At 43.1% G+C, this 24,618-nt stretch overlaps 1 protein-coding gene across 4 annotated transcripts in view; it reads left to right on the top strand.

Annotated features, from left to right (window-relative positions):
• Positions 1-24,618, top strand: part of TUB (TUB bipartite transcription factor) — a 240,156-nt gene that overhangs the window by 146,562 nt on the left and 68,976 nt on the right. The gene's annotated exons all lie outside the window — the stretch shown is intronic.

The following is a 24,618-nucleotide window of genomic DNA, read 5'->3' as shown; positions in this document are numbered from 1 at the left end:
TTCCGCACACAGAACAACAAAATTAGAGAGAACATTGGTGGGGGGGAGGGGGGAGGGGGAGGGAAAAGGGAGGGAACAAGAGACAGAAAACATGAGCTGGGGCCAAGAATTGATATACAGTTGTCCCTCATCTATCACAGTTTTCCCAATCACGGATCTGTGAATCTGTGACTGGGAAATTGTGACGGCCCTCGCCAACCGTGACCTGAGTACCCATGGTTTGGTGATTTAAAAAAAGATTTTGGGGTTTCGGAGTCATTTCCAGGGTCAGGGGGTGATTTTCGGGGGGACATTCACGGGGTCACTTTTGGAGGTCAGGGGGCAATTCTTTCAAATTTTAGCTTGTTTTTGATCACTTTGTGACCGTGATTCCCCTAACCCCTGTTTGCCATTGAAACCAATGGCTCGTCTACCATGAAATCGCCAGCAGCAAGGATTTCCGGGAACAGATCCCTTGTTGTTGGCGAGGTACAACTGTACATAATAGTAAATAAGTTGAAAACATATAACCGCAATTATCTTTGGATTGATACCTGTGGGGACTGATTGGTAGAATCTGGGATAAATCAAGAATCACTGTGTACCTGTAAGGATACTGCTGTTTGAAATTCTAAGTTCTTGATTCTCAGGTAAATTTATCCTTTGATTTGCAGCTCCACAGTGAGTCATGTTACAAACAGTAGCATAACAATAGAAAAACATTCTGCTGAATGATGCTTTTGAGTAATCAGCAGTATTCAGTGACTGAATTTTTTTACGTCCATGAGAAATTTTCAGGCTCTCCCTGGCTTGTTGCCCTCACTAAGCCTTCCAGTAGCTTTTATATCTACCACCTTCCTCAACTAAAAAAAAAAAAAAATTGCATAATTTAATATTTTAATTACTGGAAATATATTACAGATCCACCTAGGCTGCATCTGAGGGCCGGTGCCTATCTTGCTCATATTTAGTTGCTCTACTAATATGTTTGTTTAACATAATGGGTAATCCAGCTTCCAGTTTTACAGTTCAGTGAATCTATGATTTCATTCTTCCATAAGACAGTCACACTTGAAACCAGTTGTTTGCTGTTAACAATCTTTCACTTTGTACAAGTTTGGAATGGTTGCTTTTAAATCAGCATGGATGATATGAAAGTGCAGCAGCAGCCACAACAATAAGAAGTGCACAAGTAACAAGGCTTATAACTCGGGTTCTGCATGTAACATCCAAATTAACAAGACACTGTATCGCACAATGTCCCACAGGAGGTTTCCACACCACCCACGCTGCTGTAGGCATTCTTTTTAAATGACATAGTTGTGCAAGAGTGCTGCTGCACAAATGCTTAAAATTCCACAAACACAGTTGTGCAACACCATGATCACTGGAAACTTCCCACCACGAGATAATACACTGTATGTAGGCTGCTATCATGTAAAATGTATTCAAAATCCCAAACTCAAGTGGAATGAGCAATTTTAGGCCCGTAGGCTTCAAGGAGAATGAACAAACTTAAATTCATCTTGTTCATCTTCAGTGGGCAAGGAACTAAACTTCCAGTGGGCAGAATAACCTCAATTGCCATAAGCTATTTAATTATGTCATGCCATAATGCCATGCATGCCATGGTGGTAATCGTCACTTTACTCCTGAAGAAATCCAGGACTGTGCAGCCATGTGTAATCATTTGCAAACCGTAGCCAAACAATTAGGCCACAGATTTCAATTATGAATAGCAGGAAATCTTATTTTGGCTACATAAACAGTACAATTTGGGAAAATAAACATAACATTTAGAAATAGCTCCCCACAGTGCCAGGAACAGCATAATTATAACTGGTAGCATTGCAAGTGATCTGTGGGGTTGTCTTCCTTTCCATCTCCAGCAAAAATGATGCAAAAATATTATTTCAGTAAGTGTACAGAGTGTCTCCAGTAGCTTGATATTTGATGTTCTGAAGCCCATTCTGGTTCAACCTTTGTCTCCAACGTACTGCTGCATACTTACCCATATTTCATCCAAAAATCTTTTCACACACTGTAAAGGCAGAGGCTCTTTTCTGTCTCTGCATTATATAATGCATACAGCTCAACACAGTTGCCATTTTTTTTCTTCATTGCATACTGGCAATTTTTAACAGAACCTAGAGAACCTAGCCCAGGCTTTGAACCTCAATACACTTAATTGGCAGTAAATGCCATAGAAATCAATAGGATTTACTTCAAAAGAAATGTGTTTCAAGAGTTGGGCCTTTTCTCCCCACTAAATGTGATCCGGACATATTTCAGACTGAAAGAGAGAGTATTTCTGCAAGTCATCAGGTGCTTGACAGTATAGTTTGGGGCATGCTTACTCAGAAGTAAGTCCCACTGTGTTCAGTGGAGTCTTCTCTTACTTGCTTATCATTTATGTATCACCTGATATATACATCTCTAGGCTGTGGGAGATAGCTATAGGACTGCAACTGTACTTAAGTCCCATTGACTTCACATGAGTGTCAGCGCTGCTTTCTCAGAATGGTGCCCATTGCCTTTAGGGACTTCTTTGATCTGCTAAAGTACAACTTCAGTCAAGCTTGCAGGACAGAATCTCAAGAATGACTTTTTGTAGAATTTATTGCAAAACCAATTAGGGCTGATTCTAGAGCAAGGTTTGGTTTTACAAAAGGTGTTTTTTCTGTTGTCAGCATAACTGGCACATTTCCCTCCCACTGCAGAATGTGTTTTTAGGCCCACATAAGAGCAGCAACATGTGTGCCATATGCTCGGGGGCAGGAGAGGGAATTTTGTACACAAATTGTAATCTTACAACAGATTTATTTATTTGACTGCATGTTGTTTTCTTCCTCCCTGTCAAATCACTAGTCTGTGATGTTGCAGAATATGTTTCGTTCTCTGCCTCCATATTTTAATTGAAAACATTCCATGTGGATGAATTATTAGGCTAAGGAGTGTGCTTATACGGGGAACATACCTGTGGCGTTCGTCCCTTGTGATGGGTTTTGTTTACTGTAATTGTTGATGACAGGCGTTCTGGCAAATAAAGCGGAGTGCAGTTGCATTAACAGGTTCATAAAATATGAAGTTGAACAAAGGGCTTTTGTACAATTGATCAAGCACTGATCAGTTAAGCACTCTAGGAACAGATATCAAAGATCAGTTCTTTAAAAACAAAACAAAAAAACCTCGCTGAACCTGCACAGAGCATCTGTGTGCTAGTACTTTGTTGCTCTCCTTGCTCCCCGCCACAGCCCCTGCTCTATTGCTCAATGTCAGCCACCCACTCTCAGCCACCCCCTCCACGCCTGCTCGCTCGCCGCCTCCCTGCCGCTTGCTCACTCACTCATCCCCTACCCTCTCTTCTTCCCTGTTTGCATATGGAATCCCCACTACCCAATCACCACACTCTGTTACCTCCGATTGGTAAAGCACTGTGTGGGTGGGGCTTGCCACTTACAACCTGAGCATATTATATAGAGAGATGTTCAAGATTGTAGCATAACCCGGTATTACATCAAATCTAGCAGTTCTGCATTTTCTGCAAACAATTTATTTGCCCAATATAAGGTGTCAAATGTGGGCTGCATGTGACACACATGGTTAATGTTTTGTGGCCCATGGTTAAGCTCTTTGCCCCCTCACGGCCCTCTCTTCACAGACCCCTGCCCCCCCCTTTATATATGTATGTATGTATGTATGTATGTATGTATGTATTTTCCTCTCCTCTACAATCAAGAACATCTTCTGACCACTAACAGTTGCATTCCAACTGTCCCTGACCATCACAGGCTCCTTCTCCCTATCTGCATATGGAATCTCCACTGCCCAGTCGCCACAGTGCTTCTGCTCATAAACGCTCACGAGAGCTGCAACACACGGGATTAGCCACAGGTACACCTTAAAGAATTATATATGGAGATATGGAGATGCTGGATAATTAAATGCAGTCATTCGTTCTAATGACCTAAAGTAAAGGTAAAGTGTGTCATCGAATTGGTGTCAACTCCTGGCAATCACAGAGCCCTGTGGTTGTCTTTGGTAGCATAAAGGAAGGGTTTACCATTGCCATTTCTTGTGCAGTATGAGATGATGCCTTTCAGCATCTTCCTATATTGTTGCTGTCCAATATAGGTGTTTCCCATAGTCTGGGAAACATACCAGTGGGGATTTGAACCAGCAACCTCTGCCTTGCTAGACAGGTCATTTCCCTGCTGTGCCATTAGGTGGCTTCCCTATTGACCTACAGATACCAAATTTTGCATGAATAATCTTGCTACTGAAATTAGCTGAATGCACTACTATTTACACTTTGACACCAGAATATGCTGGGAGGGGAGGTTTAAATATCATTTTGCTTGTATTTTTTTAAAGAAGAAATCCTCAAGATAACTAGCAGATTTTAATTGTCATTGTTCTCAACAGATGTTCACTGCTTAATAATCAGATCAGTAATTCCAAAACCACATCATGCCTCAAAGAAGCAGATCTTTCTTAGATTCACATTTACCACATATATTCATCATTCAATAAAATGAAAAATATTTTGAAGTTGAATCCTACAAATTTCAAACTGTTCTTTTACTTCCCTTCTGCAAGCCCATTAAATAAATCTATTACCTATATTTAAATCCTCTATTAGTGCAATCTATGCAAAATGACTTTGCCCAATCAACAGCAGGCCTCACCTACAAGTTGAGTATAACTGACAGGAATCCAAATATGATCGTTGCTTCTATCTTTAAACTGAGAATAAAAGACTTTGTGAAGCAATCGAGTGTATTGCTTTGCTTCTGCCACAAAAGCAGGAATAGCATGAAGAAAAATGGGTGTGATCCAGCAAAACATGTACACTGAAATTCTTTGTTTACCATTTTTAATAAATAAAAAATAACAGACAAGACTATAAAACCACAGCTTGATCCTGTTGCTTCTCTTCCCCCAGCCCTTGCCTCACCCCCGAAAGTTACTGCAACTTAACAACACTAACGCCTGCTCTTTGCTTCAACTCACCAAAGGTGGTGTTTTGTTTTCCTTTTTCCTTTGAAAAAGTCTTTTAATGGGCATCAAGGAAATATGTGTAGCACTGCAGAAATGCTCACAGCATTTCAGTCCATTACAAACTTATTAAAAAGACCACATGTAAGTTATTTATTATAGCTACTGTTACAAGCACAGAGCAAAATAAAAGATTAATGATTATAAGGGGAAACACGTTGAGAAAACAATTTTCTCATATTTTGCTATTTAAGCCATTTTGAGAACATTGTTGCTTTTTTAAAAAAAGCAGCATATAAATATTTGTTTGAGGGGGGGCGCGGGGGAGAAAAACCCACGCAGGGAGACCAGCCTCATTCATGATGGTTTAGCAATGTTTTCTGAAACAGGCAATGAGTCCATAGTTTAGGAGAGATTTGGCATCAGTCTCCCAGACCCAAACCCAGCTTGCTCTCACACACACTGAGGCTATTCACACGATGGGAGAAAATCGGGCTAGCGGAGGCTAGCCCGATTTTCTCCCATCATGAGAACCACCAGGCTCGGCGGTGAGCCCGGTGGCTCTTAAACGGGTAACCCGCTTAATTGCCCCTGCCTTAAACCCAGGCAGAGCGTTCCACTAACCTGGGCTTTCCGATCGTGAGTTGCCACGGCGCGGCTCTGTAGCCTCCCGGCTTAGGGGTCTCTCCAGCATGCCCTGCGCGCTCACGCAGGGCATGCTGGAGCTTCTGGGGGCCGCGCACCCCCCGATCCTCCCATCCCCTGCCGGCTCCGTAACGGAGCCGGCCATTGTGTGGGTGGCCGCTTCAGCTGCCTGGAGCAGACTGTTTTAGAATGTTATACATCAAAATCAACCCTTTAAAATGTGTGGAAAGGTTATTAGAAAACCAGAGCAGATGCTGATAGCATATCACTCCTGTCTTCTGCTTAACAACAACAAAGAGGGCATGAGAGGGAGGGAGGCTATTTACACGCGTGTGCAAAAACAGGCTAAGGGAGCCCAGCCTGGTTTTGCACGTGTGTGAACTGCTCAGATCAAGCCCAATGCTGGCAGCTACGTGGCAGGAAACATGCCTACGGAGCCTCCCTCTAAAATGAGGTCAAGGGAGTGAGAGCTCCCTCAACTTAATTTGTTTGATGGTGTGTCAGCTGGCATACTCGGGGCGGGATCCCAGTAAAGTGCACGCTGCATTATTGGAGCTCCGAGGGGCAGGGCAATGCATGACGGCGCATCCTGGAACCCTGACCCCTGGAGCTGCAGTGCAAGCCACCTGCCCAGGGAAGGGGTGGAGATTGTCTGTGGGGAAGGTAAGTTAAACCCGCCTTCCCCACAGACCGCCCCAGAGCTCTTCTCGCCGATAATAAGAAGAGCTCCAGCGTTTGGAATGTGGTTTCATTCCGATGCAAAATACTCCTAGAATAATCAGTAAGAAACCTGACCACAATGAAGATATAACATGACTTTTTCAAATAACAGAAGTGGGATAACAAATGGAGTAACAGTATATATGTGCTAATTAGTGGGTTTTTTTTAAAAAACTAGTTTTGTACAGCATTAAAAAGGGGGTTTAAATCTCATATCAAAACCACTCGAGCACATTGATTTGGATGCAGTGTGATGTACAAATTGCAAAGTGTAATTAAAATTCATGCAAATTACAAGCTTAATTAAGATTTACACAGTATTCACTCTTGCCGTGGTGAGAAAGGGAGTGGTACTTAGAATGCTTAGTTGTGCCTATCACTTCCATGTAATTATGGAAGTCAGCTAACATTTTACAACGTATCAGTCTATTCTTTTGCCAATTTGAAATGTGCAAACATTTGCTGTACAGTTTCTTCAACTGAAACGTGAAGCCACCTGGATAGATAGTAGCTGGGAATACAGCACACTCAGAGTTGTATGCCAAAACAGGGTTTTGAAATAGATCATAAATAATGTTTTAAAAACTTTGTTCCTAAAGTAACAACAGAGCTAGGGTTTTGAGTTGGATAATTACATATTGAACTCCAGACCAAACTTCTGTGCATATTTTGTTCTTATAGTTGGATTTTCAAGATCCGAACACTGAGAAAGAGACAAAGTGAGGTTGTTCCTTTAGGTGGCAGATGATTGAGGTGCCTGATGGGTGGCAAGATACCACCACCATTGGACACCACCATTGGATGCCACCAGATACCACCATTGGAGCACCTCTATGAGACCAACCTGAGCTTTGCGAACTTTGCAAGGAACGTCTCTCTTCACACTCCTTATAAGGCTTGCAAGCAGCATGAGGAGCGAAGAAGGCACCAGCAACCTTCCCTCCTCCCTGTGCCACTTTCCAAGCTTGCAAGGATTGGTTTTAAAAGGGAGCTGGCCCCCATCAGAGGTGTGGTGCCTGAGGCAACATAATAACTTGGGCCACCTCTGGGAAAAGGCATAGGGGAGAACTGTTAAGCTCTGCTCCCTGTGCTCTGTGAACCTGATCTGCATTACTTTGTGCCCGGGTTGCTTTTTTAGAACAAAGAGGCACTTCCGGTTCATGTCTGTGCTAAACTTGTCTCTCAATGACAGGCTTAATGTAATATGTACTTTGACTGTACGAAGTGCATTTGAGCCTCCCTTGTGGTCTTTTTGGGGGGTGGGTGGGTTATGTTTGCATGCTGTTTGGAATTTGGGAGAAAAGTCAAATTACATCTCATCCAGTGGTTCTCCACTTATTTTGGAACAGATGTAAGGCAAAGGTGACGAAAGCTTTATGCGTTAAAATGTTCCCAACTAGCTTGTGTGTGGAATGTCTGGTGCAACAACTTTCTGCAGAAGTGCTTGACAGGCTTGCTTACAACTTCAATTATGAAAATACTACAATAATTCTGAAGGTTTTATTAAACCTTCGTAAGAATTTGGCACTTGGAAATGTGCTATGGGTTTTGTTGATGTCATTTACGCATTTACTGCAGCAATTTTCTTAAGAGATTACTGACAAAAGTGTTTTGAATCAAGTGAAATTTTCCAATATTAACTCATGCACAGTGTGTAAATAAAAGAGGAAATGGCAGAATTTAGATGTATAAATGAGACTGTTTAAGTTTTGTTCCAGAGCTTGAGCTTGTTTGAAGTTGTGGTATAGACTCCAGTTAGCTAGAGGCGGCTTGATTTAGGTTTCATCATCTTCTATGAGTTTACAGCAGTGAATGCACTGCACACTAACATGGTGCATTGTGGGATTTCTGGGGGCTAGGACAACAAGTCCCAGCCTCAGCACACTCCCACCAGGAAAACAATGATTGTCTGGGGGGAAGGCAAGGCTGGGTAAACCTTCCCCCCGCCCGCCGATCCAGTAGGTTTTGTGGAGGCGCCTTTGCTTTGTAGTGGGGAACTGCATGCACTACAGCTATGAAGGTTTGCTTTGTGCTTGGTGAGTGTGTTTAATTAATTAATTAATTAATTAATTATACCACCAATTTATAAAACTCATACCTGTTCTTGCCAGCGGCTACTTCAAGCATTTTGCAGTGGGGCACTGTTTGCCTTCTAGCTGTTAGGGCTTGCTTTAATAGTTCTTCTGTCATGTGCCCCTTAATCTTCTGCTCTCCAGGTAAACATCCCTTTCAATCCCTTTCAACTGTTTCTCATAGGACGTGTTTTCCAGACCCCTCACAATTTTTGTTGACCTCTTCTGAACCCATTCTGATTAAACAATATTCTCCTAAAAATGTGGAGTCCAGAACTGGACATGGTATTTCAAGTAAGATCTGACCAGTGCGAAGTAGATTTACTTACTGTGATCTGAGCATAAGACCTGTTTAATGAAGCCTGAATTGCATTAGCTTTTTTAGCAGCTGCATTACACTGCTGTCTCATATTCATCTTGTGATTCATTAGGACATGAAGATCCTTTTCACATGTACTGCTGCCAAGCCACGTTTCCCCCACCCTATACTTGTGCATTTGACTTTTCTTACCTACATGCAAGACTGTTTTATTGGTTTTGGTAAAGTGTTTGAGCCTGTCAAGATAGTTTTGAATCTTGATTCTGTCTTCTAAGACGTAAGCCATCTATCCCCTCAGCTTTGTCACTTGCATTTCTGATCCTTTAGATGGTGTAAAATCCCCACAGTCCAAAAACCATGTGGTCCCAGTCCCAATGCAGTTTTATTGGCACTTCCTGTTAACAATGGAATGTGCCACTTTGAATGGTGATAAATGTTCAACACATAGGACTTGCATGCCTTATAGAGATGTGGAGTTAGAAAATCTCCCCTATCTGCATCATCATCCTGCAGCCCAAATGGTAGCTATCAAATGGGGTCATCAGTGAGTCCTGTGTGTCACTAGCATTTTCTTAGCCTTACAGAAAAGCCTGATGGCTCAAGTTGTGTATTGGGAAAGACATTCTGACTGTAGTAAATAGTTTTTCTTGCCTCAGTTCATGTTTGTGGATATTCCTATAATCTGGTCTGTTTGCTTTGTTTTTCGTCCTCTGATTTCACACTTTGCGGGTGCTAGGAAATGGTAGAAATAAAGCCTAACATATTTTTTACCATTTATAAGCATCATATTTATTACCACTTACTCACTGCTGCCTTCCATCGCATCAACCATGTCAAGCTGTAGAATATCCTTTGGGAAATGGGCATCCCAGAACATCTCATTGTTCTCATTAGAAACCTATACGCAGGACAGGAAGCCGCAGGACAGGAAGCCACAGTCCAGACAGAACATGGTGAAACAGACTGGTTCCAGATTGGCAAAGGAGTAAGAAAAGGCTGTATACTTTCTCCTTGTTTGTTCAACTTATATGCTGAACATATACTGAGAGAAGTTAGATTGGAAGAAGATGAGCGTGGTTTTCAAGTTGGAGGAAGAAACATCAATAACCTGTGCTACGCTGATGACACCACTCTGATAGCTGAGAATGTGGATAATCTGCAAGCTCTAGTAATGAAAGTCAAGGAGCACAGTGAAAAAATGGGACTATGACTAAATGTAAAGAAGACTAAACTAATGACACCAGGTGCAGCAACCAGCTTCAGAACTGACAATGAAGACAATGAAGTGGTGGATAGCTTCTGCCTTTTAGGATCGACCAAAAACAGTAAAGGATCCAGCAGTCAAGAAATATGCCACAGACTAGCACTTAGTAGGGTTGCAATGAAGGCCTTAGAAAGTAATTTAGATGCTGTGTTGTGACTATACCTACAAAGATTAGAATTGTTTGGACAATGGTTTTCTCCGTGACACACTATGGATGCAAAAGCTAGACTTTGAAGAAGCAAGAAAGAAAAAGTATTGACACTTTTGAACTTTGGTGCTGGAGAAGAATTCTGAGGATAACATGGACAGCCAGGAAAACAAACAAATGGATCATAGAACAAATCAATCCAGAATTTTCACACAAGGCACAAACGACCAGGCTCAGACTATCATACTTTGGACACATTATGTGAACCCAGCTCTCTTGAGAAGTCCATAATGCTGGGGAAAGTTGAAGCAAAGAGAAGAAGAGGACAACCAGCAGCAAGGTGGATGGACTCGATTACGACAGCAATGAATGTACCACTGAGAGACCTTTAAAGGCCAAGTTGAAGACAGATCCTTCTGGAGAGAATCTTATCTGTGTGGTCGCTAAGAGTCAACACTGACTTGATGGCACTTCAATCAATCAATCAATCAATCACTGCTGAGTGCTATAATATTATAATATAATCAGATCTGTACTGAATCTATTCAAACATGAGATGAATTGACTTATTTAGGGAAGTTGTAGCAAATAACTGTTTGGATCATTGAATGTTGGGCAAAACATTCAAATTTTATTTCAGGAAGAATCCATTACCACCTGTTAGATTGTCCCTTGTTTTTTGGTGTACGTTTTATGTTGGCCATTTCAGTTTGTCAGTGTGTCAAGGATTTAACTGTTGTTTTTAGCCTGTTGCGTTCTTCAACACTCTTAGGGAAACACGTATGTGGGGATAGGATATATTATTTTCAGTGCTTCTCATCTTTGTCGTCCAGATTATAAGGTGTATTTCACGATGTGCTGCTCTCCCACCAGTCTTGCATGGCTGACAAGCAGGGTGAATTGATTTAAATCAAGTCAATCAAGATCACCAGTTTAAATAATGGTTTAAATCACCAAGATAAACACCTGATTTAAATCATTTATTTGAATCTCCCATTGATATTTATTCACACATGTTCAAGAACATAAGAACAGCCCTGCTAGATCAGGTCCAAGGCCTGTCTAGTCAAAAAGGAAGTACTTCTTCACACAATACATAACTGACCTATGCCATAAGATGTAGTGACAGCCAATAGCCTGGATGTTAAGAAGGGCTTAGATAAATTTGTGGAGGACAAGTCTATCAATGGCTACTAGTCTGAGGGCTTTAGGCCACCTCCAGCCTAAAAGGCAAGATGTCTCTAAATGCCAAATGCGGGGGAGCAATAGCAGGAGAGAGGGCATGCCCTCAGCTCTTGCCTGTGGGCTTCCCAGAGGCATCTGGTGGACCACTGTGTAAAACTGGATTTCTTAAACAGTGCAGATCTGATCACTAAAACACGATAATTTACAACTCAATAGAGTATGTACAACATATAGGAGGGTGTACTTAATTTTGTTTAGATAACTTGATTTTTACTAGTTTAGGACATAGGACAAAATTGCACTTATATTTTATTAAACTAAATAACTTCTAATATATCACATTTACAATTGCAGCAGCCTCCTGAGTGCTGAGTTGCCTAGGCTCTCCTTAACATTTCTTTTAAAAATTGTTTCTACTCCGCCTCCTTTCCAATACTGTATTGCCTCTCTATCTTAACTAATTCCTTTGCCTTAACACAGCCCCACCACAAACAACAACCCTAATTGGCAGCCTGTGTCTTTGCACACATGACTTTAGTCTGTTCAGAAACGGAAACGAAAAGCCCAGAAATTTCCAGAAGCAAGAGCTGGACATTCCTGTCAGCAGTGCTGAACAGACTAGAGCCATTTTCGTGAAATGAATGTCCATGTTTTATTTATACATAACTCAATGTGTGTGAGAGAACCATTTAATTTATTTTAAGAGATTGTAAGTATAGGTCTAGCATGTTCATGATGAGATTTAATTTAGCCATTTTAAAATGAGATTTTTCTATTTTTGAAGATAAATAAACTCTGATTATGTGATTTTAAATATATGTATCTCCATTCTGCTGATGAGAACTGGCTCAGGTTTCCTTGATAGAAAATGCTAATTGTAAATAAATACATTTTTGAGGATGTGAGGATCTCTGGGGATTTGATGCAATTAATTTTTGTAAGTCTCTGTTTAAAATGGAGAAAATAATTTGAAAGATTTTGATATGAGTCTTGACAAAAGCCATTCATTGTCAGCGTGATCTGCTAGAAAAGTGAAGATGACCTAGTGTGTTGACATTTCATTTCTGTTTGCTGCATAGTTCTCAGAACAGGGTGTTGCTAAAGGCCAAAGTTGCTGCTTGTTCAAATATTAATACCAGGAATGGTGAAAGGCTAGAGACAGCCACCTCCCTCCTTGCTATGTGCTGTGTCTGGTTTAAAAGTGTGAGATTCTGTACTTCCAATTGACAAACACTTGAACACCAAATTCTTACAAAATATGACTTTGGTATTTATAGAACACATCATAACTATTCAAGGAACAAGCCCTGCAGTCAGCATTTCAAGCTGCAAACTAATGAGATCATTGACAGCTTTCCCACACTGGTTTTCAAGTTATTCTCTTTGTTGGTTTCATAGAGAAATAAACTAGGGATGTCCAAGCCGGCCATGAAACTGGCTCGGTTTGTATCTGGACAGGATTCAAACTCAGTTGAGCCGGGTCTTGTTCAGTCATCAGGCCAGCTTGGCGGGGGCAGGGGGATACTTGTAAAGGGGTATCTGGCAAAGATAAACTACGGAAGTGTGAGTCGGCTGTGAGACCCATTCAGACCCTCTCCGGATTTCCCTTTAGAAGTAACTATCCATCGCTAAGGGACCCAGGGAAGGCTTCTTGAGAAGCCATCTAACCTTGAAGCGTCAATCCCCATTCTTGATTTTCCTCCCCTACTCCATCTAGAACCCACTGGAGTGATGATCCTCCCTTCCATTTACCTCAGCACAACACTGGAACTGACTTCACTCTCTCATCATCCACACTGCTATGTGGATTTTCAGGCTGTGCCAGGGAATTAGTACCAAGCAAGTTTCTTTGCAATCCTGAGTGTCTGGAGCAGAGTAATAATGCTGGGCTTAAATAAGTGGTCAGAGGCTACATATTTCTTGTGGTAATCTTTTATCTTTTGTAAAAAAATTTAATTTTTTAAAAATACTGTAAACTGCCTCAGGTGCCTTAACCTAGGCAGAAGAACAGGTTGCTTACATGTAATTGACGTTCTACAAGTCGTCATCTGTGGTCATAACTATAAGATCTGTGCCTGGGCAGAGAGCCTCATTCAGAACTTTATAGAGTTTAACCTCAAACTGAGGAGTTGTGTACCCAAGCAGGCCTTGGTAAGGTGCCTGAAGGGAGTGGGTAAGATAGGCCTGGTAATCCACATAGCAGTGCTAACTGCATGCTCCTGGCAGCCCGGGAGCCATGGCAAGCCCGCCTGTGGCAAACCCGCCTACGGAGTTTGCCAAGGTTCAGGCTATGAGCACACCCTTAACTCTGGCTAAGTGCTTGTGTGGCAGTTGGCACTGGCACATGAGTGGTGCAGGAGTGGGCTCCCAGCCATTGTTGGGGGGGTCCCCACAATGGACTGCACACTCGCACAGTGCATTGTGGGATTTTCGGGGGCCAGGATGATGTGTCCCGAGTCCCACACCTCTGCTCTGCCTGGGGCAGCAGCGGATGGACCTGGCACGTGATCCATGTGTGCTAACCTGGCAGCCAGATCATCTGTGGGGAAGGCGAGCTTCTGCTGCCTTCCGTGCTGCGCGCTCAGAAGCTCTCTCATGCAATCATGAGAAAGGACTCTCTGTGTTGTTGCCTTTACTTGTTTAATAACTCTGAAGATCCAGAGGCTAATGTTCTATGTACAAAATTACCATCTCTCTTTGCACATCTGTTTTTTGTCCTTTGCCCATTTGAGTAATATTTTCCCTCTGCAAGATAAAACTAGCCTCTGTAGCAGATGATGGCACAATGATACTCCACTCCTGGCACACAGGGGTGTGGCCTATAATGCAAACCATAGCTTAGAATTAACATGGGATGTGACACAACATAGTCCTTGCCTCTTCAGGCTGCTGTTAGTGCTTCACAGTAGAACAACTATTGTCTGTCCATCCATCCACCCATCCAGCTATATTTGATTTCTTATGGCACCTCCCAACATGGATACCCTACTATGCCCTATCAGTAGGGGAACAGCAGAGTCTTCTCTTTTCTCTTGTGGGTAACCCTGCCACTCCTACTTCAGTTCTCATTTGACATGGTGCTGGCTTTAATAATGCAACAGTCCCATGATTTGTCAGCTTCTTGTTACTCGCTGTGTGGTCACAACTGCCAGGTGGAATGATTTAAAATTCTCTCCAGATGGTGGCTGTGATATGTGCCTTGTTCTCAGTTTTTCATCAGTATGAAATCCCCGGGTGAAATATAAAATAAACACAGCTGGGGCCTGGTATACAGTGAGTAGCTCCTGCTTTTATAAGGTAGGTGGTAACTGGGAGACCTTCTCCTAGCTCCTACTGTGCATTACCAGACGAAGCAAAACAAAGACCTGATGGCACTTGGAAATGTGCTATGGGTTTTGTTGATGTCATTTACGCATTTACTGCAGCAATTTTCTTAAGAGATTTCTGACAAAAATATTTTGATTGAAGTGAAATTTTCCAATATTAACTCATGTTAACTCAATAAAAGAGGAAATGGCAGAATTTAGATGTATAAATGAGACTGTTTAAGTTTTGTTCCAGAGCTTGAGCTTGTTTGAAGTTGTGGTATAGACTCCAGTTGGCTAGAGGCGGCTTGATTTAGGTTTCATCTTCTTCTATGAGTTTACAGCAGTGTAAATGGTCAGAAAGTTGCCTCCCCCCCCCCGCCATTCTTCCTTTCATGTCTTCTGGAAACTTTGCACAAAACTCAAACAATGCTCAGTTCACAATAAAGCGTAGGATGCCTGTGATTCTTGTTTTAAAATGTGACAGCAGCCATCTTCACCTGCTGGATGCACCGCAAGTGAGGGAAGCAGGAGGGAAATCCACTACATTTCTTCTCAGCCATGTCAAAGAAGTGCAATCACACTAAAGTAGCAGCTGTAGCTAATGCGGCTCTACTCTCCTGTATCCCATAGGGTAACTCTTCAGCAGTTCAGGCCTATAGCTGGATCATTTGTCAGTGTATATATGTTGTCTAATGCTGGGGGAGGTTCTGTGTTATCTGATTTTCTTACCTGCCCTAGTTAGCCTTACCTACCAAAGAAGCACTTAAGTCCTGATGATAAAACTTCCTCCCACAAGTATCTTTTGTAGAGGTTTTCTGGAAATGTGCCACACGGCCCTCTGTAGTACCCAAAACCTGTCCTTAAAAACGAGGGACTTCTCTTCAGTGACTCATTTGACCACTCTTCAAATCTTAATATTTCTACATCAGTGAGTAAAGGAAAATGAAATAAAGAGTCATTAGTCACTATCTCAAAGGGGAATGGCCGTCCCTTTGACAATGATAATGGGGTACTAGCTTCCCTGTGGAGCGTGACCTATTAAAATAATAGAAATGCACTTAAGGCCAAATTCTAACCTCATTTTCAACACTGATGTTTCTAGAAGGCTCAGAAATTAAGTAAGCACATAACCTTTTGAAGGAAATCATTTGGAAATGGGTCAGGTACTTAGCAACAGGGATTTGCACTGTAGTGCAGTGCATCAATATTAAACCAGGTTTTCTTGGGAAGTTATAAAAGGATTCTTGGGCCAGTGGTAACAATTGTTTATGAATCCAGTGATTGTGTAAATTTATCAGCCTTTCAGCAGGAAGTTTTAAAGGTTATGCAGTTAATTACTAGACATTCTAAATATTTGGACCCCAGCTTCTGATATTGAATGGCAGCTAGAAAGAAGGCCCATAATGATGCAAAAACTCTCTCCAGTATTGTACTCCAGCAATTCCAACAATAAAATAATGACTTTCTGGGACAAATTAGACATGACATGAGACAACTCTGAATAGGGTATTCTGTGTTTTTTAAGCTTGCTAATAGAGTTATGGGAGCCCTAATTTGAACCAAGGCAAAAATCCAACATGTTAAACCAAAGACATTTTTGATCTTTGAATACAAACTTGGTGTAAGCTGGAAAGTTACTATTTGAAAATGCTCCACAAAGGTACTTAAAATTAAGTGCCCAGACACCAGTAGTTTGATACAAATATTTTGAACTCTTCACAAATATGAAGAATTGCTAGAGTGAATCCATTCTGGTAGAATAGTTTTTTCTGTAGTCGAGGAGGCCATCCTTAACACTGGGCCATGCACTGAGCATGCTCCAACAGACTGGACATGACCTTTTGAATGGTAGGCATAGCTAGCTTCCTCCGTGGAAGGCAGGCAATCCCCAGTTCCAGTCCTGTCTTGCTCTAGAACACAGCACTATGAAGGGGCTCCTGACTCCTTTGTTTTTTGTGTGGCTAGCTTTTCTAAATTTTCTGATCTCTCTACTCACCTTTCTTCCCTCTACCAGTTTTAGCTGTGTGCCAGAAGGGGAAGGAAGGTGACTTGTTTCAATTTAATTTTCTAAAATTTCCTAAAAGCAAAATGCTCTGTTAACAATTCAGCTTATTGGATTTTGGAATTACTTTTTAAATTTGTTTTCCCATGCTTGCTGGCAGTATGATTGGCTCCCACGCTGCAGCCTTGTTAGAGGGCTTGCTTTCTGAGGGCCCTTGTGCTGACCAGAAGGGTGGTTACCAACCTTTCCTTTCCTTTAGGAACGTCTCCAGACCTTCCTTCCAGCAATGTAGAGACAGTCACCCCACCGCCTACAGACCCACCTAGCGTCATCAGTGACACAAGTGGGGAGGAGGATCCACCAGAGGTTGCACAGCTCATCAGTTTTCCTTTACTTCCTCACAGCCCCCACAAAAGTAATGACGTTCTTTTTCTCCCCCCCCCCCCGCTCCACACATGACCAGGTCACTTTAACTCCCTTGTCCAGTAATCCCATCAAACATCTTCAGATGGAAGAGGCTGTTCATCATTTCCTTCTGATCAAGGCAATCGAACCCGTACCGTTGACGGAATTATGGCTCGGAGCGTACTCACTTTTATTTCTGTTCTCCCAAAAAGATGGATCTTGGAGGGCAGTTCTTAATCTCAGGTGCCTCAGCCATTTAATCAAGAAGCAAAAATTTTGGATGGAGTCTCTTCCCACAATCAAGCAGGCATAGCCCACAAAGATTTCTTGGCGTCCTATCTGAAGCATACCTCCACATCCCTATCCTGCCCATAAGTCCTCAGATACCTTCATTTTTCTTATAACAGGTTCCATTCCCAGTATTGGGCCCTCCCATTCGGATTCTCCTCGGCCCCAAGGGTCTTTACAAAGATGATGATTGCCCCAATAGCCCACCTGAGGATGCCCGGAGTTCAGGTACACCCGTCTCTTGATGATCTGTTGGTTCGAGCATCTTCCCTGCCTCAGGCCGAACTTTCAGCTCACCCACAAGACCATCAGTGAGCATGGATTTCTGCTAAATTACGAGAAGAATCATCTTGCCCCATCTTAACACCTGGGAGTGGTCTTTGGCACGGCTTGGAGATTGGTGTTCTTGCCCCCAGATGGGAAGGAGAAATTATCTCTGTACACTCGGCCTCTTCTACAAAAGAAATCTGCAGATCTTATGCCCTTTGCTCAACTGCTGGGATCCATGATCACCTGCCTGGAGTGCTCCCCTTGGGTTCACTGCTACTCTTGTACCCTCCAAGGGCTTCTTCTGCGCTTTCAGGAGGTCTTCATGGCTTGTGCAATGAGATTTCCTTAACCCCCTAGGTGCAGCTGTCCTTCCATTGGTGGCTGTCACAGCCCTAGACCAAGGGCTCCCTCTGATGGATCCAGAACGGATCATTGTCATTACCAATGCAAGCCTGTCAGGCTGGGGAGCTCATTGCCTAGGCCAATATGCCCAGGGCACTTGGTCAACCAGGGAAGCAACTCGCACCATAAACTGGCTTGAATTCTGTGTGGTACATCTTGCCCTGATACAATTTCTTCCTTTGGGCAGAAATGGTCACGTTTTGGTATGCACCGAAAACATAACAGCCAAATCACACATCAATCACCGGGATGGAACAAGGTTGCGGTCCCTGATGTCTGAGTTGTAGAAGCTGTTTCATTGGGCAGAGATTTGCCTTGTTTCCATAATGGCAGAACACCTACAGGGCACGGCCAATTCTCAAGCCGATTGGCTCAGTCATCAGAGCACAGATCCTGCGGAATGGTACTTCTGCCTGTTGGTGTTTCAACAGATCATGGCACACTTTGGCCTTCCTGAAGTGGACCTTTTCACCTCCCCTCACAATCACCTCTTTCCCAGATTTTTCACCAGATTCTTCTCCCTGCAGGTAGAGGCAAAAGATGCATTGATGGCCCCTTGTCCTCAAGGTCTTCTGTATGACTTCCCCCCTAGTCGTAATCATCAGCAAAGTGCTTCAGAAACTTTGCAGAGAACAGGCAGAGATCATTCTAATGGTACCTCACTGGCCTCGGAGAACCTGGTTTCCCAATCTTCAAAACCTGTCAGTCAATCAGCATTGGCATCCCCCTATACATCCAGATCTCCTGATGCAAGGGTCTCTCAATGGCTCCAACTGTGCACCTGGAAATTGAGCATTCCATCCTAGCTAAGAAAGGCTACTCAAAGGCCATGCAAAACACTATTCTTGCTTCCAGGAGGCCTTTCACTAATCATAGTTACCAGGCAACATGGGTGGCCTTTTCTTGCTGGGCACACAGGAAAAGTGCATCCTCTCTCTGCGGGCATACCCGGGGTTCTCACACTTTTACAGTCCGGTCTAGATATGGGCCTATGCCCCATCACTCTTAAATGACAGTCTCAGCTCTGTCGTCTATTCTTTCTCTCTCGGCAAAAAATTCCTCCCTTCTGCACCCCCATCTTCAACAGTTCCTTAAAGGAGCCACTAATTTGGCAAACCTGCCCCTCCACCCCCACCCCATACACAGATTTCCTTCCTGGAAACTAAACAAGGTGCTCAATGCCCTTACCCAGCCTCCAGTCAAACCCTTGGCAGACAGTTCTTTGAAACTTCTCTCTTACAATGTCCTCTTTCTAACTGCAATCACTTCTGCCTATAGAGTCTCAGAACTGGGGACTCTTTCCATTCAGAAGGAATTATGCATCTTCCAATCAGATTCTGTAGTGCTGAAGAATGATTCAACCTTCTTACCTGAAATCAATTTGGCTTTCCACCACTCTCAGGACATTGTCCTCTCATCCTTTTGCCCGGCTCCGATCCACCATAGGGAGAAAATTATAGCATACTCTAGATGTTCGGTGCACTCTTCATATTTCACATTAGGAGGACCAAGGCGATCCGTCAGTCTGATTCCCTTTTTATTTCTTTCCATCAGACGTCTTTGGAGAACAAGGTGTCTAAGGTCACTTTGTCCAGATGGATAAAAGTCTGCATTTCTGCCACCTACGTGACTTCCAATCTTCCGATTCCTAAGTGTATTACAGCACACGCTTCCATCAGTGCTGCCACTTCAGCAGCATTTTCTGCCAATACCCCTCTGGTAGAGATCTGTAGGGCAGTGATGTGGCCTTCCATTACACCCTTCATTAAACATTATAAGATCTCCTCTTTCCATGCTGTTCAGGCGGCACTAGGTTGCACAGTCCTGCAGCAGGTAGTTTAATTCATCATCCGCTTCCCTCCCATACTAGTTTTCAACTTGGGCATGTGCCAGTGTTAAAGATGGCCTCCTCAACTATGGAAAAAGGAACATTGAACTTAGTGTGAAGGATTATTTTTCATAGTTGAGGCCATCTGAACCACCTAAGGAAGTTGTTTTCATTGTATTCTTACCTTCTGGGTTAATTTTGGGAGGTGGTGACTTCTAGGGCACATAGCTTTGTAGTATTTTCCCCTCTTATTATCTCTGCTTGTCTTTCCTCCTTTTGCAGGTCTTCCTGCTTGCCTTTTCCAGTTCTTCCTGTTTTTATGTGATAATACTCCGCATGTAGTGTGTTCCAGTTTTTTGTGTTGTATCCTTGTTTGGTGCAACAGTCCTGAAACTGGTGATTGCATGCCTTCCAGGCAGGAAGCTAGCCACACCTACAGTTCAAAAGGTCAGGTCCTGTCTGTTGGAGCATGCTCAGTGCACAACCCAGTGTTAAAGATGGCCTCCTCATCTATGAAAGAGAACCTTTCACTGTTAAGTCCAATGTTTCTTACTCTGCCGGCAGTGACTTTCAAATGGTTAGTAGTGATCCGCTTAGCTCATGCTGGTCTGGTCTGTGTGTGTCCTAGGTTACAGACACAGGGAGTTGGGAATAAAGTGGGAAAAGACTGAAAGGAAGACTCAAAAATTAAAAAAAAAGTTAACCTGGCAGGTAGCACTTAAAACAAAGAGAACATTCCATTGATAGGATTGCCTTAGTAAAGTTTTTGAAAATTGTTCTACATAATATTCATTGCTAAGAGCCATGCACAGAGGACCTGCTTTGATTGTTTTATGTTGGAAGGACAGAAATGGGTGGGGTGGGGTCTTCTTTATTTTCCTTCTTGTCATGGATGAACCAATTCCTGGTTAAAGTTGGTCTCAAAAACATATCTGATCCCTGCAGGGGCGGTGGATCTATTAGAACGGTCCTCCCGATAAGTCTCCTGGATCCAATAATATTCCAAAAGGCCTTAGAGGGTTTTGGAGTTAGTTCTGCCGGTGATTGGGGCAACCTGGAACAGAGAACTTAGCAGGGTGGTAGACACGACTGGAATAACTGTCCTTTTTAATCTCCTCCCTCCACCCCTGCAGCAATGGAGAAACTAACATGGGATTAATGCAATGACCCTTAATACAATACTAAACTCTTCAATCACATTTTTTCTTTTTATTTGTTGCCACAGCCCTGCTCTGAGCTAATTGTTGTACCAAATTCTATATACTAATTGTATGTCCAGCACTCTCAAAGAAATGGAAGGCAATAGAATAATCTCCTTCTTCATGCTTTGTACCAAAATAAAAATAAAAATGACCTGGTATCCCTCCAATTCTTTTGCTTCACATTTATTTATTTATTTATTTATTTATTTATTTATTTATTTATTTATTTTATTAGAACATTTCTATACCGCCCAAAACTTACGTCTCTGGGCAGTTTACAACAGAATAAAGACAAAGTAAAACATTCGTTAAGACAAAAATGCGGGGGGAGGGGAGAGAGAACACACACATTACAACAATTTAATAATTTTAAAATAATATTTTAAAACAGCGTTAAAACCATTAAAACAATATTAATTAAAAGCCCGGGTGAAGAAATGTGTTTTTAAAGACTTTTTAAAAGCTGTCAGAGATGGGGAGGCTCTTATTTCACTAGGGAGCGCATTCCAAAGCCTCGGGGCAGCAGCGGAGAAGGCCCATCCCTGAGTGGCCACCAGACGAGCCGGTGGCAGCTGCAGACGAACCTCTCCAGCAGATCTCAGTGGGCGGTGGGGTTCATACCGAAGAAGGCGTTCCCTTAAATACCCAGGGCCCAAACTGTTTAGGGCTTTATAGGTTATAACCAGCAGCTTGTATTTTGCCCGGAAGCATATCGGCAGCCAGTGTAGCTCCTTCAATACAGGAGTTATATGGTCTCTCCGAGATGACCCAGAGACCAGCTTGGCTGCCGCATTCTAGACCAGCTGTAGTTTCCGGACTACGTACAAGGGCAGCCCCACATAGAGCGCATTACAGTAATCCAGTCTGGAGGTTACCAGCAGATGTACCACTGTTTTGAGGTCATTCACCTCAAGAAACGGACGCAGCTGGCGTATCAGCCGAAGCTGATAGAAGGCACTTCTGGCCACTGCCTCAACTTGGGACACCAGGGGGAGGCTTGGATCCAGAAGCACATCTAGACTGCGTACCTTTACCTTCTGGGGAAGTGTGACCCCATCCAGAACAGGCAGATCAAAATCATCTCTTGAGCTCTGACCCCGCACAATGAGTACCTCTGTCTAAGCCGGATTCAGTCTCAGTTTGTTATCCCTCATCCAGGCCATCACCGACTCCAGGCAGGCATTTAGGGAGGTTATGCCCTCTCCAGATGATGCTGACATGGAGAAACAGATTTGAGTGTCATCAGCATACTGGTAGCACCCTGCACCAAATCTCCTGATGATCTCTTCCAGTGATTTCATGTAGATATTAAACAACATTGGAGAAAGTATGGAGCCCTGGGGAACACCATACAAAGGTTCAGACTTTGAAGAACAACAGTTTCCAAGGGACACCATCTGGAACCTGCCCAAGAGGTAGGAGCAGAATGACTGAAAAGCAGTGCCTCCAACTCCCAACCCCCTCAGATGCTCCAGAAGGATACTATGGCCGATAGTATCGAAAGCTGCCGAGAAGTCTAGAAGGACCAACAGAGTTACACTTCCTCTGTCAATTGCCAATTGGAGATCATCCATCAGGCCGACCAAAGCAGTCTCCACCCCATAGCCAGCCTGAAAGCCAGTTTGAAATGAGTCAAGATAATAAGTTTCATCCAAGACTGTCTGGAGCTGAGACGCCACCACCCTCTCAATTACCTTGCTTAGCCACGGAAGGTTGGAGAAGTCTGAGGGATCCAGGGAAGGCTTCTTCAGAAGCGGTCTAATAATTGTCTCCTTAAGACAAGGAGGCATCCTACCTTCCCTCAGAGAAGCATTTATAATCTCTACCAGGCCTTCTACAACAACCCCCCTGCCAGATAATATAAGCCATGTCGGACAAGGGTCAAGAGAACAGGTGGTCGGCCGCCCCATTCCAATCAGCTTATCCACATCCTCAGGAGTCACAAACTGGAACCGATCTAACCTAATCACACAAGAGGAATAGCTGGACACTTCCACATCAGTCACTGAGGTAATTGTGGAGACGGAGTCTAAGTCAGCCCGAATACAAGAGATTTCCCCCATAAAGAATTCATTAAACACATCACAGCGAGTAATCGATGGTTCTAGATTCTGATTCAAGGGAGGAGGGGCACTCACTAGCCCTCTCACAAGCCTGAACAACTCCACCGGACGTGAACTTGCGGATGCAATACGGGCAGAAAAGAATTGCTTCTTTGCCGCACGTATGGCCTGAGCATAGGTCTTCAAATGAGCTCTATGTTGCAATCTGTCGGATTCAAGCTGAGTCTTTCTCCACTTGTGCTCCAGTCGTCTACCATGCCGCTTCAGCCCCCGTAGTTCTTCCGTTTACCAAGAGGCCGATTTTGAAGCGAGTCGGAGAGAACGCTTAGGAGTGATCATGTCTACTGCCCTGGTGAGTTTGCTGTTCTAGTTCTCCACCAGGGCATCAACAGGATTGCCAGCAGAGCCAACACTAAATCCCTCCAAGGCTTCTTGAAATCCTATTGGATCCAATAACCTTCTTGGGCGGACCATCCTAATAGGTTGTTTTTATTTAAGTATAATAAAAACAATAAAAGATTTTATAACCTTATCTATCTATCTATCTATCTATCTATCTATCTATCTATCTATCTATCATAAAACAAAGTATAGTGAGGTGGGCGGTTCCTGTCCTGAGCATCACAGAACAAGGAGGTGGTACAATAGGAAGATAACAGCTTTCTGCCATACAGAACTTTGGGAAGCTTATATAATAATTGGTAGAATTATTATTTTTTAAATCAAGTGTTGGTCATTGGTATGGCACCGTGGGAAGAATACATAATCAGGAACCTGCATGCCAAATCTGAAATGAAAGGGAATTTTGCTTTTTTAAAGGCAGAATATCCAATTTTGAAAATTGACTAAGCAGTTACCCAAATTAAATAAATTGGAAAAGCAAACAATGGTAAAAATGCTTTAATTATTTTTTGTTGTTGGGAAGATAAATTCTTCCCCCCCACTTTCTGTTTTAAAGATGTGCTTTAAAAAAAATCTTGACACATATGGGAGACATCCCCACTCGACTTCCCACTGGGTTATAGGTTTAAGGGGTAAATTATATGTTACATACAGATCCTTGTACTGAAGCATAACCTACTTGTGTGCATAAAAGTAGATTTTTGGTGGGGGAGGGGCAAATGCTTAATGTGGTGCACAAACATTTTTTACCTCTCCTCTTGTCTGCAGGCATTCTGACACTTACATTAGCAGAATCTTGCCTCTTTTGTACTTTCGGCAGCCATGCCACAGTGCTGAGGACGCTCTGGGCTTTCGGAAGCCTCCTCCTCCTCCTCTACCACCACCTCTGTCCTCCTCCAGCTCCATTTCTAGATCTCTTTTAATATCTTAAGAGAGGGGACTTTGGACTCTCCTAACGAGACTTCCGGCTGCAGATGAGATCTGTAGGAGGAGGCCCAGTTGGGGGAGGAGGAGGAGGCGGCAGCCAGCTGGGGGGAGAAGGGGGAACCAACAACAGATGAAGGCAGTAGGCACACAAAATGGAGGCAGACACAACATGGCTGACTGAGAGATTTAAG

Source organism: Hemicordylus capensis, chromosome 1, assembly GCF_027244095.1.
Source record: "Hemicordylus capensis ecotype Gifberg chromosome 1, rHemCap1.1.pri, whole genome shotgun sequence".
Classification (NCBI taxonomy): Eukaryota; Metazoa; Chordata; class Lepidosauria; order Squamata; family Cordylidae; genus Hemicordylus; species Hemicordylus capensis.
The sequence above is the reverse complement of the archived record's forward strand: the minus strand, read 5'-3'. Positions and strand labels throughout refer to the sequence as shown.